We start from the raw sequence: 15,857 nt of genomic DNA, 5'->3' as shown, positions 1-15,857 counted from the left end.
ATTGAACTTCTGATAGTACATCTTGAAGAATGCTAAAGAAAAGTCTAGAACGGTGCTCTTAGTCTCCTTTCTCTACTGCAAAAGCCCTTTGTGATCCCCAGGGGAAGCAGTCCCCTGTTTCCACATGGTCCCAAGGAGATGAACAACGGCAGAACATTTTCCGTGCTGTGGAGGGACGTAGCTTCAGAATGTGAAAAAGTAGCCAAAGCTCTCAAACCTCCATTTCCTCGTGTGTTAAACAGGGATAATAGTCCTTACGTCAGGGTTGTTGGGAGAATGAAATGAGATCACATATGTGAGTCACTGACCTCCAGTAAGTGCTTGGTAAACAGTAGTTATCACGGGCGGAGGCCTGACCTGGGAAATGGTCAGCAGGCACAGCAAGCTCACCAGCAGATGCTAAAGTGAGCCCCAAGGCTCATCATACCCGCCACACGTACACACATACACACACACACACGCACACACACACTCATGCACATGCACAAGCAGGCATTGAGTGTCCCTCCTACATCTCACACATGCCAGGTCTTCTGGGAGTCACTTCTGTGCTTCAGCCAAGATGCCCTGGAAATGTTCCTTTTCTCACCTGCATGAAAATGCTTTTGAGCACCCCCCGCCCTCCGCCTGGGGTTCAGCCCCCTCAGACTCTGCACCCCTGGGGGTGGCCCTGACCCACCCACCCCTGGAGCTCACCATTCCAGGGCTCCCCTGATTATTTACATGGCAATAGAAAGCTTGAGATCAAGCTGAGGTTGTGGTGCATATTTGAACTACAGGGAAGGGAAAGTGTCCTGCTGAGGTTTGGAAGGAAGGTGGGAACTCACAGAAGCCACACAATGAAAAGTCACTGATGATAAACGCCGATTTCACACCCGTTAACCACAGAGAATGTGCTTGCACCGGGCCCAGGTGTCTCTTGATGGGAACGAGGTGTGCCTCTCCCCACGGTGCGCAGCCTGCCCTGTTCTTGCCCTGCAGTCTCATGGGAACTTGCACTATGTACCAGAGCCAAGTCGGAGTTCATCAGCATTCACCCAGGCCTATTCCAAGTGACTTCTCATGCCCAACCAGGCAGGGACAGAATGGATCAGCCCCCCGCATGGAAACTTCCAAAGTTCTAAAAGAGTCTTACAGCAGAAAGGAGTTCAGCGTCAGGCCCAAAGTGATTCCTTTAACAAAACCTGTGCAGGCTCTGGCTTACAGGACTTGGTTGCAAAGGTTGGTTTGGAATGTCACTTCCGTCAAAACATGACTCTTAAGGTGGCTGTGTTTCCAGGATTCCCTCAAAAGTCAGTGGAGCCCACTCTCATCCTCCCGCAGAGCCGGGAAGCCAGGGAAAGCCTGGCACACTGGGGAGACTGAGTCCAGTTCAAAATGGCTGGAGAATTGATGAGGAGGGCCAGGAATGGAGAGAGAAGAGAGAGAAGTACACAGAGGCCCATCAGATGATGAAGGACTTTGGAAGCCACTTTAGGAGTCTGGACGTTACCCTGAGATAATGGGGTGTCATGGAAGGATTTTAAGTAGAAGCCCCACTGATCAAAAAGGCTGAAATGCTTCTCCCTTCAAGGTATTGCAACAGTCGAAGTAAACTCTATGGCTGGCCCAGGGCCTGGAGCTATAGGGGTTCTTGGACGGCAGAGGAGAGAGGGAGAGCAATGAGGGCCCTGGGCTCCCTGCCAACGTGGGCAGGGAGGGGAGCCCCGAAGCTCTTGGTTTCGGCAGAGAGAGTGGGAGAGGCCAGAAGGAGAGGCCAATAAGACACTAAATCCCACTAAATCCCAGCTCAGGGAGCTCTTTTTAGGTGGGAGGCTGGGTTTAATGCAGGTGTTCTAAGTTAGGGGATGTCTGCATCCTGCTTTCGTGAAAATGCAATTTCCTCCAAGCCTAGAAACTACTATCAGTCCAGACAGGATGACTACACGGCAGTGGCCATACAAAAAAAAAAAAAAGGTGCAGGATGGAAAGAATGGATCTGTTTTATGTGGGGCATTAGTTATCTGGAAACGTTTGACAAAAACCAAAGGCCGGTGCCCTTCAGGCCACAGTATATAGATTTCTCTTTATGTCCAGATATGAACTGCATAAAACTTGAAGCCTGTGGGAAGAAATTTAAGGTTAAAATATTTTTATGATATAATAGTGTTTTTCTAAAAGCAAAGATAGTATAAATAAATACACCTGTACACCAATGATAAAGTTAAAATTATATATTTAAATATATTAATAAATCAAGCCATGGGGCAAACCAAGAGCAATAAAGGCAGCACGGATCCGTCATCATGAGTCAGCCAGCACTGGAGCAAACAGACAAGGTGCTTGAACTGAAGTGTTTTCATAAAAGCCATACCAACTGTGCACAAACGAGTTTTTATTCTCTAGACAGCACATGTTATAATGCAAGCCTTTTAATTTTCCTCACCTTTCATTTATTTTGCTTTTGCTCTAGACAGATGCCAGATTAGCAAAAAACAAAAATATATTCAGAAACACAGGCTTACAATATTGGAACTTCCCCTCTCAAAAAGCAAGACAGCTTCTTAGCTAAATTGCAAAAACTTTGGCAGGCTTCCATGAGATTTCAAAAATAGTTAAATAGCAAGATGGCCCGCATATTTTTCCATGAATACATTAGAAACAGATTGATGACTATTGAAACATAAAACATAACTACTACCATATTTTATGGAATTCAAAACTGCCTTGGTGTAAGACACACTGTTATTTAATGAAGGACTAAGAAAAGATAAACACTGACAGAACTCTATCTGTCACACTGCTTTCTTATCATTTAGGCTTTTTAAAGCATATTACAAGAGCTCTTTTAGGCCTAATTGAACTTAGAATGTATTAATCATACATCACTCTTCTGCATGTGCAGAAAAGGAAAGATAGGTAAATCACTGGGTTACCGTATGCCTAAAACTTCACAGTCAGACTCTAACTCTTTGGAATCACTCTTTGATTCTGGATCTTTTATATCTGTGTCTTCCCAGACACTGTTGAACCTTGAGCCATCAAGAGCTTCCAGAAGGGTTTTGGCGAGGCCGTATTGCTTTTAAAAGTGCCACACAACTGTCTTCGGGATTTTCATCTAAGCCTCTGACACCCATCCTCTAAGCTTTGATGTTCGCACAGAGGCCATGGCAACCATGTCACACAGCGGCCATGGGAGTACGGAACCCAGAGATTTCAGAGTGGTTGGAGCACGAGAAGGCGTTCCTCTTAGAATCGGTGAAATACACTCAAATTTAATTTTTACTTTTGTGGTCTTCCACTTCCACTTTTCCCCCCACCTCCAACCAGATAAATTTATATACATCTAAGTCCAAAGATAACTCTTAGGGAAGGAGAAAATTCTGACATCTATAATAAAAAGTAGGAAAAAACACATTAAAAAAAACATGGCAAACCTATGATTGGAGATTATTGCGTCAGTCTACACTCCAGAATGTCTCCTGCTGGTACACAGTGTAAATTAGCAGTGCTGGAAGCTAGGCGTGCATGTGGGTTAAGAAGCCTGGGGAGGCTCAGGGCAACAGAAATAACACAGGCGCTGGGGTCAGCCCCAGCTGGGAATGGGTGGCGGCTTTCTCATTTAACTTGCCTGATGCTGTCCATGCTACTTAACCTCTCCAAGCTCCAGGCTGCTCATCTATCAAAAGGATGATAATAGTATGTGTCTCACTGGGTTGTGATAAGGAGTAAATCAAGTCACAGATGTAAAACGCCATCAATAAATGCCAAATGTATTTTGGTTCCCCCCACATTTATCCCGTCCTCAGTAAACAGCCCCAGACATCACCCAAAAGCTGAAAATAAATCAGAACCACTCAAAAACAAAGACACGAAATTGAAGCATGCTTTTTGTCTGTGTGTCACTGAGATTCATGAGTGGCAACAAATTCTCTCATGTTTTTCCACCAACACAGAAAAAAGTTACAGCTCAATGCCGAGAGCAACATGTTTGGGTTTTTGACATTCTGCTACAAATGGTGATCTTTTAAAGAATAGTATATGAACATGACCCAAGTCTGTTGAGAAGTGAATTCAGCCACACCCTTGGGCATTCTTGGACGCAGCCAGACTCTTCCACAGCAGTGGCAAGTTCATGCCTGGGCAGACAGTTGGTGATGACACAACCCGATCCCAAGCCCAGATCACTCCCAGTGGCTTCTCTCCCTCCCTTTCTGCGGGCACACCAGCTGCAGCATTCTCCTGCCTGCCGCCAAATACAATGCCTCCACGCAGGGCGTGCAGATGCAAACCTCTGCCTTCCAGGAAACCCAGCAAACCTTCCTCCTTGGAGTTGGTTCCAGTAAAAGGTGGAGCTCACCCACAGTGGGCAGGAAGCTGAAAACACAATCCCAAACTCAGCAGTGACTTTCTTTTGAGGACCTGCTAGCTCAGTTAACCATTTCACCTTGGTTTTCCATCTTTCTAATGGGAGTAATAGGCTTCCCTCCTCTACAAGTATGTTTTGAGAATTAAGTGTTTGGAGAATGTGGCTGTTTTGTATGCTCTGGTGGGTGGAACATTGAGAGAGTACCAAACACTACTGTGGCGTATTTGTGGTGAACTTCCAGCCTGACCCTTTAGTAAACCACATTCCTAGGAATCACTTCCATCACTACTCAAGGCTTTTATAGGTTAAAAAAAAAAATTACGGCCAGGTACGGTGGCTCACGCCTGTAATCCCAGCACTTTGGGAGGCCAAGGTGGGCCGATCGCCTGAGGTCAGGAGTTCGAAACCAGCCTGGCCAACATGGTGAAACCCCGTCTCTACCAAAAATACAAAAATTAGCTGGGCGTGGTGGCAGGCACCTGTAATCCCAGCTACTTGGGAAGCTGAGGCAGGAGAATCGCTTGAACCCAGGAGGTGGAGGTTGCAGTGAGCCGAGATCACGCCACTGCACTCCAGGCTGGGCAACAAGAGCGAAACTTCACCTCAGAAAAAAAAAGAAAAGAAAAGAAAAAAGAAATCATGTAGTATAGTAGATGGTTCTCTCTCTCTCTTTCCCTCTCTCTTTATCTCTCTCCCCACCCTTTTCTGTCTCTCCATCTCTTTTCTTTCTCTCCCTCCCTCTCTTTCTCTTCTCCTCTTTCCCCATCTCTCTCTCCCTTCCTCTTTCTCTCTCTCCCTTTCTCTCTTTCTCCCCCTTCTCTTTCTCTTTCCCTGTCTCTCTCCTGTTTTTGGTCTGTGCAGGTTCACATCTCCTCTGCTGTGGTAACAGCACCCCTTTCCCTCGGGCTTTGCACCATTCTCCCCCACAATACCACCTCCAATCCCTCTCCTATTTGGGGGCCCCAGGCAAAGACCCAGGACTCAGGCCTCCCTGGTTACAACATCCCACCTGCCTCAGTCTGGGTTTCCCCCAAAGCAGAGCCTTACCAGGAGGTAGCTTATTAGAAAGAAGGCACAGGGAGCAGGGGTGAGGCAAGGAGCAAAAGTCAACAGGCCAATGAGTTAATAAGTCAGCCACCAAGGTGGATTTCTGGGAGAAGATCTTGCCAGGGTAGTCCAAGCAACCTACAGCATGTACCTTAGAACTGTCTGCCTGAGGGAAAAAAAGCAGGAACATTTAGCCATTGGGTCCTTCCCCTGGCCCCTCTGCTCCTTATTTCCAGCTTAAGCACATATGAGTCTTGGGTGGGTCATGCCCGTGTCCCCCACCAGAGTTTAGAACTGCAGTAGGAGGCAGCCCAAGCCGAGGTGAGTCACTTAGGATGTGACTGAAGCCATGGCCAAGATGAGAGATAGTTCTGAGAAAATGCAAGACATGTCCAAAAGCTGTCCAGTGCACCATTCCTGGGTATTCTTTCAACAAAGGCACTTCCTAGAAAGCTGTTTTAACGTTATGACACTTCTAAAATTATAGCATTTCAGAATCCAGGAAACTTGATATAGGTCAAGGAGAGTCCCAGTGCACATGAACATATTACATTCTCTTAAAAGTTCTGCAACTTCTTTATCCCAAACGCTTGTTCCCCATGGTTAATCATCGGCCAGAAACAGACACCGGGTAACGCTGCAGGAAAGCTTCCATCGAAAGCAGCAGGTAAGCAAATTTCCTTCAGATACTTTTGTGCAATTGATTCAAGGAGGAGGGCCAGGAATGCCGTTTCTCAGAGGAGTAAAGCTCATTCACGCAGAAACAACCTGATACCATCAACATGCACGTCTATATGTTGAAGGTCAAGAATAATGAAAAAACTCATTGATAATATATGCCCTGTTTGTGAGGCACTCATCACATTATGGAACATTCAGGCAGTCCTCACCTTGCATAGTCCCAAACGCACGAATTTTCATTGTCCCATGGCAACTGAAGTTAAATAACACCAGTCCCCTACCACAACATGGTTCCAATTTCAGTCACCATTAACTGTGAGTGATTGCATGGGGGACAACCTCTGCTGCTTGCTCTGCAGTCCACAGACTACCACATAATAACAGATGTGCATCATGATCAGTGATTAACCTCATCACATCCTTCAGTCCTTCCGTGTTATCAGTTCACACACAGCAAAGCGTGTGCTCGTGCTGCCTCCTTGGCTCCCAGTGACAAACCCACATGACATTTTACAGAAATGAATACTCAAGAGAGGGAGGTAGCCAATGAAGATGAAAGTATAGCAAAGAAACAAAAAGTGAGAATGCAGGAGGTGAAAGTTGACTCAGACGTAAATGAGTTTAGAGAAGAAAGAGCTGATGGTGGAAACATTGATGCTGTTGTCTTTTGAGAGATTCTGGATGTGCAGCGAGAGGGACTCAGGATGAAGATGCTGGCAAAAACTTCATAATAAAGAAAATCTTGGAGATATTTCACAGCACTGAAAGTGTGCAGGACAAAATGCAGGAAGCCTATCCAAATATAGAAAGGAATGTGACAATTTACCAAGGCATAGAAAAAATGCCTGGTCCATACTGTAAGTTTTACAACGAGAAGGTGGCAAAGCCCTGTTCAATTTACTCTCCATAAGTCTTTCACAAAGAAATAAAACACTGTTTCTCAATGTTTCTAATTTTTTAAATTATGTAGCATGCTACATAAGTATTCGTTTTGGTATTTTTAAATGTTCTTGTACATTTACAACCAGTAGTAAAACAGTTCTTAACATTTTAAAAATTTTTTGAAGATCACGAAACAATCATAATTTTTCTTGTTACTTCTTAAAATCGCTTCACACAGTTTCAACTTGCACAATCATTGCTGCAGTCCCACACTTCCGTGCAAAGCAAAGACTTTACAATGCTGTGATGTTGTCAAGAAAATTCCCGTTGTCCTACTCTGAATCATTTGACAAATGTAACTGAACCCATCACGATGGAATTGTGTAATACCAAGGTTACTTGAATCTTGCTCTCACATAGCTTGCAGATGAGGAAGAGGGATGGCAAGTCAACCAACATAATGGTTAAGGCTGACATTGATTGATAGCTTTCTGTGTGCTGGGCACTGTGCTGGTCCTTTTGTTACAGTGCATTGCCTGCAAGGTGGAGCTTTAGGAGGCGGAGAATAATGAAAACTTCAGAAACCATGGAGTCTTCATCCTTTAGAGCTTGGGTCCATATGCCTGTGTGTCAAGAAAGGCCCAGCCAGGAAGGCAGCATCCCTCTTTTCTGTCCACATCTACAGGCTCCCAAGGCAGGGCCAAGGTGGATATGATGCCTGAGACGGGTACTCAAGACAGCAGTCCCCTGTCAAAAGGACAAGACTGGAAGTTGGCCGAGGTTTGCCAGCAACTACTGCTTTCTCATCATCGCATGAGATGGAAATGCCTGAGGATTCTTCTAACGTAGTGCTAGGCAGAGGTACTCCGTATCTCCTTCCTGTTTACATGAAAGCACATTTCAGGAGAGTGAGCTGCTGCAAAGGGTAAACGCTGGGCCTTGGAAAACTCCTTGGGCATGAAAACTATAAACCAGCCATCCAAATAGCCTTCCTATTCAGGAAATCATCACTGTTGATATGATGTGTCTTTGTTGGATTCTTGTACCTTGGCAGTCTCTTCGAGCAGTCTCTTTTAGCCTTCTCTCCGCCTATACTTTTAGGCATGGCTTACTTTTTTTTAGGCAAAAATATTACATATATGCACATGTGTGTTGCTCCATGTGAGTAAATACGTATGTATTGGTAGGGATACGGTATTAGTTCCTGGGGCTGCCACAATAAAACACCACAGATGGGGCAGCTTACACAATGGAGCTTTATTTCCCCGCAGCACTGGGGGCTGGAAGCCCCACATCCAGTTGTGGGTGGGACTGGTTTCTCCTGAGGCCTCCCTCCTGGGCTTGCAGATGGCGTCTTCTCCCTGTGTCCTCACACCATCTTCCCTCTGTGGGTGTCTGTGCCCTCATCTCCTCTTCCTGTAAGGACTCCTGACATATTGGATTAAAGCGCATTCTAATGCCTTCCTTTTACCTTAATTATCCTTTTAAAGGCCCCATCTCCAAATACAGTCACAGTCTGAGGTATGAGGCGGTTAGGGCTTCAACATATGAATTTTGAGGAACACATTTCAGATTATAACAGATACATATATATGTATATCCTATAAATGAAAATGTCAGGACGGATTTTAGGGATAGAATTTTTTACTTAATTATGATCCCCCAGGGATCTCACCTCCTCTTAGTCTCAATTTTTCTTGTCTAAGAGAGGGTGCTCCTACCCATATCCTCAGTCCAAATCCCTCTTCTGAAGGTTGGACCCGCGTTTGCAGTGACAGTGACTGGACATTTTCTCCCAGGTGTTCTTCAACAATTTCAGCCCCACAAGTCTGAAACAAAACTTACCCTCCTCCAGTGAAGCTCTTCCTCTTGGCCTTTCTGCTTCGTTTTTAAGCTCCATCACCCTCCAGGTCTCCCATTACTGGCTGGGAGCCCCGCCCCGTCCAGTCCTCCCCTTCCAGGCTAAGAGCCCCGCCCATTCCAGGCCTCACCTCCTGGCTGGGAACCCCGCCCACTCCAGGCCTCACCCTCCGGGCTGGAAGATCTGCCCCTCCTGGGCCTCCGGATCCTGGCTGGGAGCCATCTCTGCCTCCTCCAGCTTCCTGGACTCCTGATCAGGTCAGTGGCGAGTCACAGACCTCTGAAACGTCCTTCCTGACTGTCAGCTCCACGGCATTCCTACAGCCCCCGCCGCAGTTCCGCCCTCCGGAGGGCTCCAGCAGCAGCCCAGTGCGCCTCCCCAGCCCCAGGCTCCCTCCTCGCTAGTCAGCCTGCACCTGGCGCTCCCTGGCACACATATTTTCCATTGCTCTTCACTGCCAATTAAATGCAGATTTCTCATCGTGTGGTTCCAAGTTCTATATATTTGGTCCTCTTGTCCTGACAGCTCTACCCTCCCCAGAGCTCTACAATCTGGCCAAGAGCCTCACCAGCCTATTCCACCAAACCATTGCTTTATTTATTTTAGATTCACGGATATATGTGTTCAGATTTGTTACATAGGTATATTGCGTTATGATAAGGTTTGTGCTTCTAATGATCCAGTCACCCAACGTAATACCAGAGAGTTAGGTTTTCTTCCGTTGCCCCCCCTCCCTCCTTCCTTTTGGAGTCCCTGGTGTCTATTATTCCCATGTTTATGTCCTTACGTACCCGGTGTTTAGATCCCACTTATAAGTGAGAGCATGTGGTATTTGGTTTTCTGTTTCTGCATTAGTTTGCTTAGAATAACGGCTGCCAACTGCATCCATGTTGTTGCAAAGGACATAATTTCCTTATTTTTTATGACTGCATAGTATTCCATGGCCAAAAAAAAAAAGTGGTATGAAAATATGTACCACATTTTTTAATCCAATCCACATTTGATGGGCACCAGGGTTGATTACATGTCTTTACTGTTGTAAATAGTGCTGCGATGAACATACATGTGCAAGTATCTTTTTGGTAGAACGATTTATATTCCTTTGGGTATATACATAGTAATGGGATTGCTGGGTCTAATATTCATTCTATTTTAGATCTTTAAGAAATCTGCAAACTGCTTTCCACAGGAGCTGAATTAATTTGCATTCTCACCAACAGTTTATAAGTATTCCCTTTCTCCTCAACCTCTCCAGCATCTGTTATTTTTTCACTTTTTAATAATAGCCATTCTGACTGGTGTGAAATAGTACTTTATTGAAACCACTGCTTTAGAAAGTGAAAGTCCTTTTCAGTTTTTTTTTTTTCATTCACTGGCAGGGGTTGCTGGCCCAGCAGGAGTTGTGCAAACTCTGTCTTTGTTCCCCTGTATTTGCCTTCCTCTCCCTTTTTCCTTCCTTTCCCTTTCTCAACACACACACACAACATATACAGAAGGGCTCTCATCTGAAACAATCAATAAAAATTGAGGATGTGAATATGTCATACAAGGAGCAAAGGGGGAAAGTAAATATAAGGAAAATGTACAAATCCCAATTGTTAACCACGTAACTAGCATGGGCTTTCTAGTCTACACAAGACAGACTACAACAAGCTTCTGTCCCTGCAGAAACTGGATAAATCCTGGAGAACGACTATAGTCTCCATGGCACAAATTCTTCCTCAGAAGGAAGGATCAAGGCTTCTGAATAAAAGCACTAGGAAAAGAAATTTTCCTGTGGCTGTCAAAGGCAAGTAGGATTCTTTTTCAAGGTCAACAGATATTAGAGACAGAAGGCATACACAGTATGCCAGAAAGTTACAACATTTCTCTCTCCTGGACACCAACGAGTTAAATAGAGAAATGTGCATGTGGACAGTTATTGGGAGAAAGGAGAAAGGGAAGAGAAGGTGGCCCATTTCCTCCCTTGGCCAAAAAGAAAAGAAACAACTCAAATAAAACAATAAGATGCTGTCATCACAAAACACTGTGTATGTGTTGGCCAGTAGGCTATTAATACACAGCACAGCCTGGAGCTTTGCTGAACATAGAAATGCTTCCAGCCTCTTTGCAACACTGCTTGTATGAACACTGCTAAAAATATTGGTGGGATACATATGTGTATGTGTGTGCTTGTGTGTGCATGTGTGTGCTTGTGCATGCATGTGTGTACATGCATGAGGATGTATGTGTTGCATGTATTGTGAGCACATGTGGGGTCAGTAGACCCCAACACAGACTGCTTTGAGGATAATTTATTTTCATTCCATCCAGAGTTGCTCACAAGTCTGATTAGCTGGGATAGTAAAAGAGAAAGGAGCAGACAGAAATCTATCCCCCTTTTCTCTTTATCTTTGAGATTCTTGGAGAAGCGCATGCCTTCCCTCTCACCCCACTGAACAACACACCCTTCAGAACCCACTCCCACAACCACACCCACTGCATTCTATGCAGGCACATCCAACTGTCCTTCTGGCTGTCTTCACCATGGTGACCAAAGCCTCCACCCTCTACTTCCCTAAAGCAAAAATTGGCAAAGAACCCAAGGAAATGAATGTCTTTCCAATGAACCAAAGTTTTGTTATGCACTGTTTGGATAACAGTGTCCTAACAGAATACCTGGAAGTTACAGAATATACTCATTAAACCTAGCTGCCGGTTAATAAGCCCTTGAAATGCCTCAGGGCTCCCATCAAAGAGTTTTCTGGAGACAGAGGGCCAGGCCAGTATCTAGGTCTTGCTTGAGAATAAGATTTCATTTCAGAGACCACTTGTTACACTGTATTGAGAATGTTTCAGGGGCTAAATCAGTACCTCTGGGGGGAAAATGCTATCCGAATGTGTGCCCTGGGTGTGGAAAGGGGGGGTGGCTCAGATTCGACATTTTCAATGTAAAGTGTACTCATGCATTGTCCCAGGAATCCTCATGGCTTCCGTACAGCAAGAATCAATCCATATTTCACCCTTTCATAAGGACTCCAGTCATACTGGAGTGGGATCCACCCTAATGACCTCATCTCCATGTGGTTAAAACTTTTTCCAAATAGGGTCACATTCTGAGGTATGGGGTTTAGGACTTCAACAGATCTTTTTGGAGGGGACGCAATTCAACCCACAAAAGTAGTCCTTACCCAAATGGACCTATGGACGTTTACTCAGGTGGCTAATCACTGGGGAAAGGGGAGGACTCAGACAGTCCAAGGACTACTGGACACAGGTCTGAGTTGACATGGACTCTTGGGTACCCACAGTGTAATCACAGTCTCCTGTTAGAGTGTGGCCCCCCAGGGACAGGCACTAAGTGAAGTAGTAGCTAATGTCCAGCTCCTAGTGGTCCTGCTGGGTCCACTAACATGCTGTGGGCATTGCCCTGTTTCCTAAGTGCACAGATGGAACAGATCTACTTGATAGTTGGATTAGCCTTAACATGGGGTCTCTGGCCCATGGGCTAAGACCTGTCATAGCAGAGAGCACCAAATGGAAACTCTGAAAATACCACTGTCAGCCGAGGTTGTCAATCAAAAATAATATTGCATTCTGAAGTGGATGGCAGAAATTTGTATCACCATTAAAAACCTCAAGGGCACAAGGCAGTGCTATTAATCATATCTCCATTTAATTCACCAGCCTAGACCCTGCAGAAACTAGATAAACCCTGGAGAATGACTGTAATCTACACCAGGATTAAACAAATAGTAACCCTGAATGCAGGTGCTATACTAGACATAGTATCTTTGGTAGAACCAATTAGTGAGGCCTTTGGTACAACCATTGACCTGGGAGATGCATTCTTTTCCATTCCAATCAAGCAAGAGGATCAGAAATGGTTTGTATTTAGTAGGATAGAAAACAATATTAAACTGAAGTTTTGCCTCAGGGTTAAATGAACTTTACTGCCTTCCATCCTAAAATAGCTTGAGGATATGTGGACTACCTGAATGTCCCACAGAACATCATGACACCTGGGGGATGGGGCAGAAGCAATGACAGATGGCTATCTCACTAGAGATTTTGGTAAGATACATGCACTAGAGAGGATGGGAAATAAACCCTATGAAGATCCAGAGATACACATGTCAATAAAGTCCTTAGAGATCCAATGGCCAGGGCCATTCCTGAATATCCCTCTAAATTCAAATAAAATCACTGCATATTGCATTCCCTACCACAAAGAAGGAAGCACAGTGCATGGTGTACCTCATTTGCTTCTGAAGGCAACACATTTCATACCTAGGAATGCTGCTTCAGCCCCTATACTGGATGACACAAAAGGGTGCTGACTCTTGAGTGGAGCTGAAGTAGGAAAGAGCTCTGCAACAGGTCCAAACTGTAGTGCAAGCACACCTGCCACTGGAGGCATGTTATCTGGTGGACCTCATGAGGTTGTAGGTGTCAGCAGTGGGACAAGATGCATCATAGGATGGAAATCGTGTATCTAAGATCAAACCTAGGCAGGACCGGAGGAGATGCATGAGTAATCCACATAAGCTGGTAGCCCAGACCCCCATGTCACCCACCATGGCCAAACTAGGGCTCCTGCCCCAGCTCATATGTATGGCCATATTGGAGTGCTGACACACTGATCTGGGGTGACTCACTCACATCAGGGACTGGATGAGCACAGTGTCCTGGGCTAAAGATGATCTATCCCAGACCCTCATCTTCAGCAACATCAGTGGCCCTCACAGCAGCTCTCCTTCCTCTGTGTTCCTACTTAGTGGCAGCTCTGGTCTGCAGCACCCAAAAACAGCGAGGCAGAGGGAATGGCAAGCATCCTTTACCCTGTGCCCCATCAATGGCACTGTCACCCCCTCTGTAGGCTCTGTGCCATGTGTCAGGTAGTACCCAGGGCTTGTGAGACATTACTCCAAGTTCCCACCAGATATGCTCTTGATTCCAGTGGATGTGATGACATTGTGCTCTCTCAGGGCTTAGGCTGTGCCAGAGGAGGGATGAACATTCCTTGCTGAATTGGACTCCTCTAGTTGCTCCACCCAGGGCCTCTGGCCTGTCCTTTCCTTTGGTGATGGAGTGTAGAAGGCAGGCATGGAGTTAACACAGAAAGAGTTAACTTTCTGTGTTAGGCAGGCATGGAGTCAACTGTCCGAAAACACAGGATGCCAGTCTAAAGAGTGAAGAGAAAATGTGGTTGGAAGATGTGTTCTTCTACCTTTACATCATAAATTTCTGAACAGTGCATTTCATGACCAGAAGATGAATTACAGAAGATGAATCACTGTTCCTGCATGCTCTGGATAAGATTTGCAATTGTGATCATCGCCAATGGAAAGCACAGTAACAGCTTTCAGAGGGTCAGTAGAAGCCAGTATGCAAGACATACGCTGGACAAGGCAGCCTCTTGAGTGATGATGTAACTACTATTAAACACATGGTATCAGGGAACTACAGGGGTATGATCTGTGTTGCTTCAATACAAAAAAGTGAAGAAGAGCCATGGCACTGCCAGTAATAATCATGTTTCATGAGAGAAATACAAGTAGCCAGAACTTTTGCCACTAAGAAGAAACTTCACACTGAAAAGACACTACGTAAATATGTAAATGCATCTTGTCCACCTATAACTCTAAATCAGTTGATCAATCTATACATCACCAGGCCTCATGAATTTTGTCATAAATTTTTAATCAAATTGTTTACACAGAGGATTCACAAATTTAAATAGAGAGATAATCTGCCCTGGATTAATCAATGACATTTACCAAGCTGTAATAAGAACCAGAATTGTGCTAGATACCATGGATACAATAAAGAACAATGCAAAAATGCACTAAATGTAACTCACTGTCTAAACCAGTAGCAATGCATATAGACAGATGCAGGGTGTCCTGAGCAGGGACATAGGAAGGGGTGATGGAATGAACACCCAGCAATAGTTCCGTGCTGACGTTCCCAGTTGAAGTCATCAGAAAGGTGACCACTCCACAGGAACTCCACTTGAGGGCCTTGTTCAGTGGGACTTTTCAGCCATACTCCCAATCCAAGTATTTTCTTCTCCTATTAAAGTTGTCTTTGATTAGCTCTCCATTGGTCAAAGATTCTTCAAGATACCTATGGAAAGATGGAAGTGGCACTTAGGTCTGCCTATCCCAACAGCCTAGTTGGAAATCACCAAAATGAGGCAAGAGAAAAGGGTTTTTAGTCAACCTTTTTCCTGTGTGCCTGTTCTAGTTGAAGAATCAGTTTTATAAACCCAGAACTTTTTATAAAAGAATTCTCGCCGGGCCAGGCATGGTGGCTTATGTCTGTAATCCCAGCACTTTGGGAGACCAAGGCGGGTGTATCATGAGGTCAGGAGTTTGAGACTAGCCTGACCAACATGGTGAAACCCCGTCTCTACTAAAAATACAAAAATTAGCTGAGCGTGGAGGCATGCTCCTGTAATCCCATCTACTCAGGAGGCTGAGGCAGGAGAATCTCTTGAACCCGGGAGGCAGAAGTTGCAGTGAGCTGAGATCACAGCATTGCACTCCAGCCTGGGTGACAGAGTGAGACTTTGTCTCAAAAAAAAAAAAAAAAGGATTCTCGCAACCGCACCTCACAGATCACAGTTCAAGAACTGCTGCAAAAGGAGGTCTTTCTGAAGATGGTACAAAGGGGAAAGATAAAGGCGCTGGGTTTTATCCCTGGTCCTGGTCAGAATCAACTCAGAGTCTTCACCAACAGGGATTGTCCCATCTGTCATCCTTGGTTACATAAGCCCCATCAAGCAGAATGGGGAAGTACTGAGCTCTGGGCCTAGTGAGCACCACTGAGAGCCCCACTGCTACTTCAGGAATCGCCTATCAGGCTGGTGGGTGGGGTAGGAGTAAAAATAATCAGCACCAGTTTTGGGGCCCAGTCTAGAGGTGGCATTTAACTTAGACCCCCCTGTAGCTCTTAAGGGTCTTCTCTGAGGACCTTTACTGCAGTCTGTGCAAAAACCCACTCATAGGCCTCAGTAACTTCCGGTCCTCCAGAGCCATATAGTGTGGTCATTTT

At 45.2% G+C, this 15,857-nt stretch overlaps 1 protein-coding gene across 1 annotated transcript in view; it reads left to right on the top strand.

Moving 5' to 3' along the window:
* Positions 1 to 8,957: 8,957 nt before the first annotated feature.
* LOC144340578 (uncharacterized) overlaps positions 8,958 to 15,857 on the top strand; it is a 29,336-nt gene continuing 22,436 nt past the window's right edge. Inside the window, exon 1 of the mRNA XM_078000974.1 lies at positions 8,958 to 9,076. The gene's annotated coding sequence lies outside the window, so the exon portion shown is untranslated. The remainder of the gene's footprint in view (positions 9,077 to 15,857) is intronic.

Source organism: Macaca mulatta, chromosome 4, assembly GCF_049350105.2.
Source record: "Macaca mulatta isolate MMU2019108-1 chromosome 4, T2T-MMU8v2.0, whole genome shotgun sequence".
In the NCBI taxonomy this organism is placed as follows: domain Eukaryota; kingdom Metazoa; phylum Chordata; class Mammalia; order Primates; family Cercopithecidae; genus Macaca; species Macaca mulatta.
The sequence above is the reverse complement of the archived record's forward strand: the minus strand, read 5'-3'. Positions and strand labels throughout refer to the sequence as shown.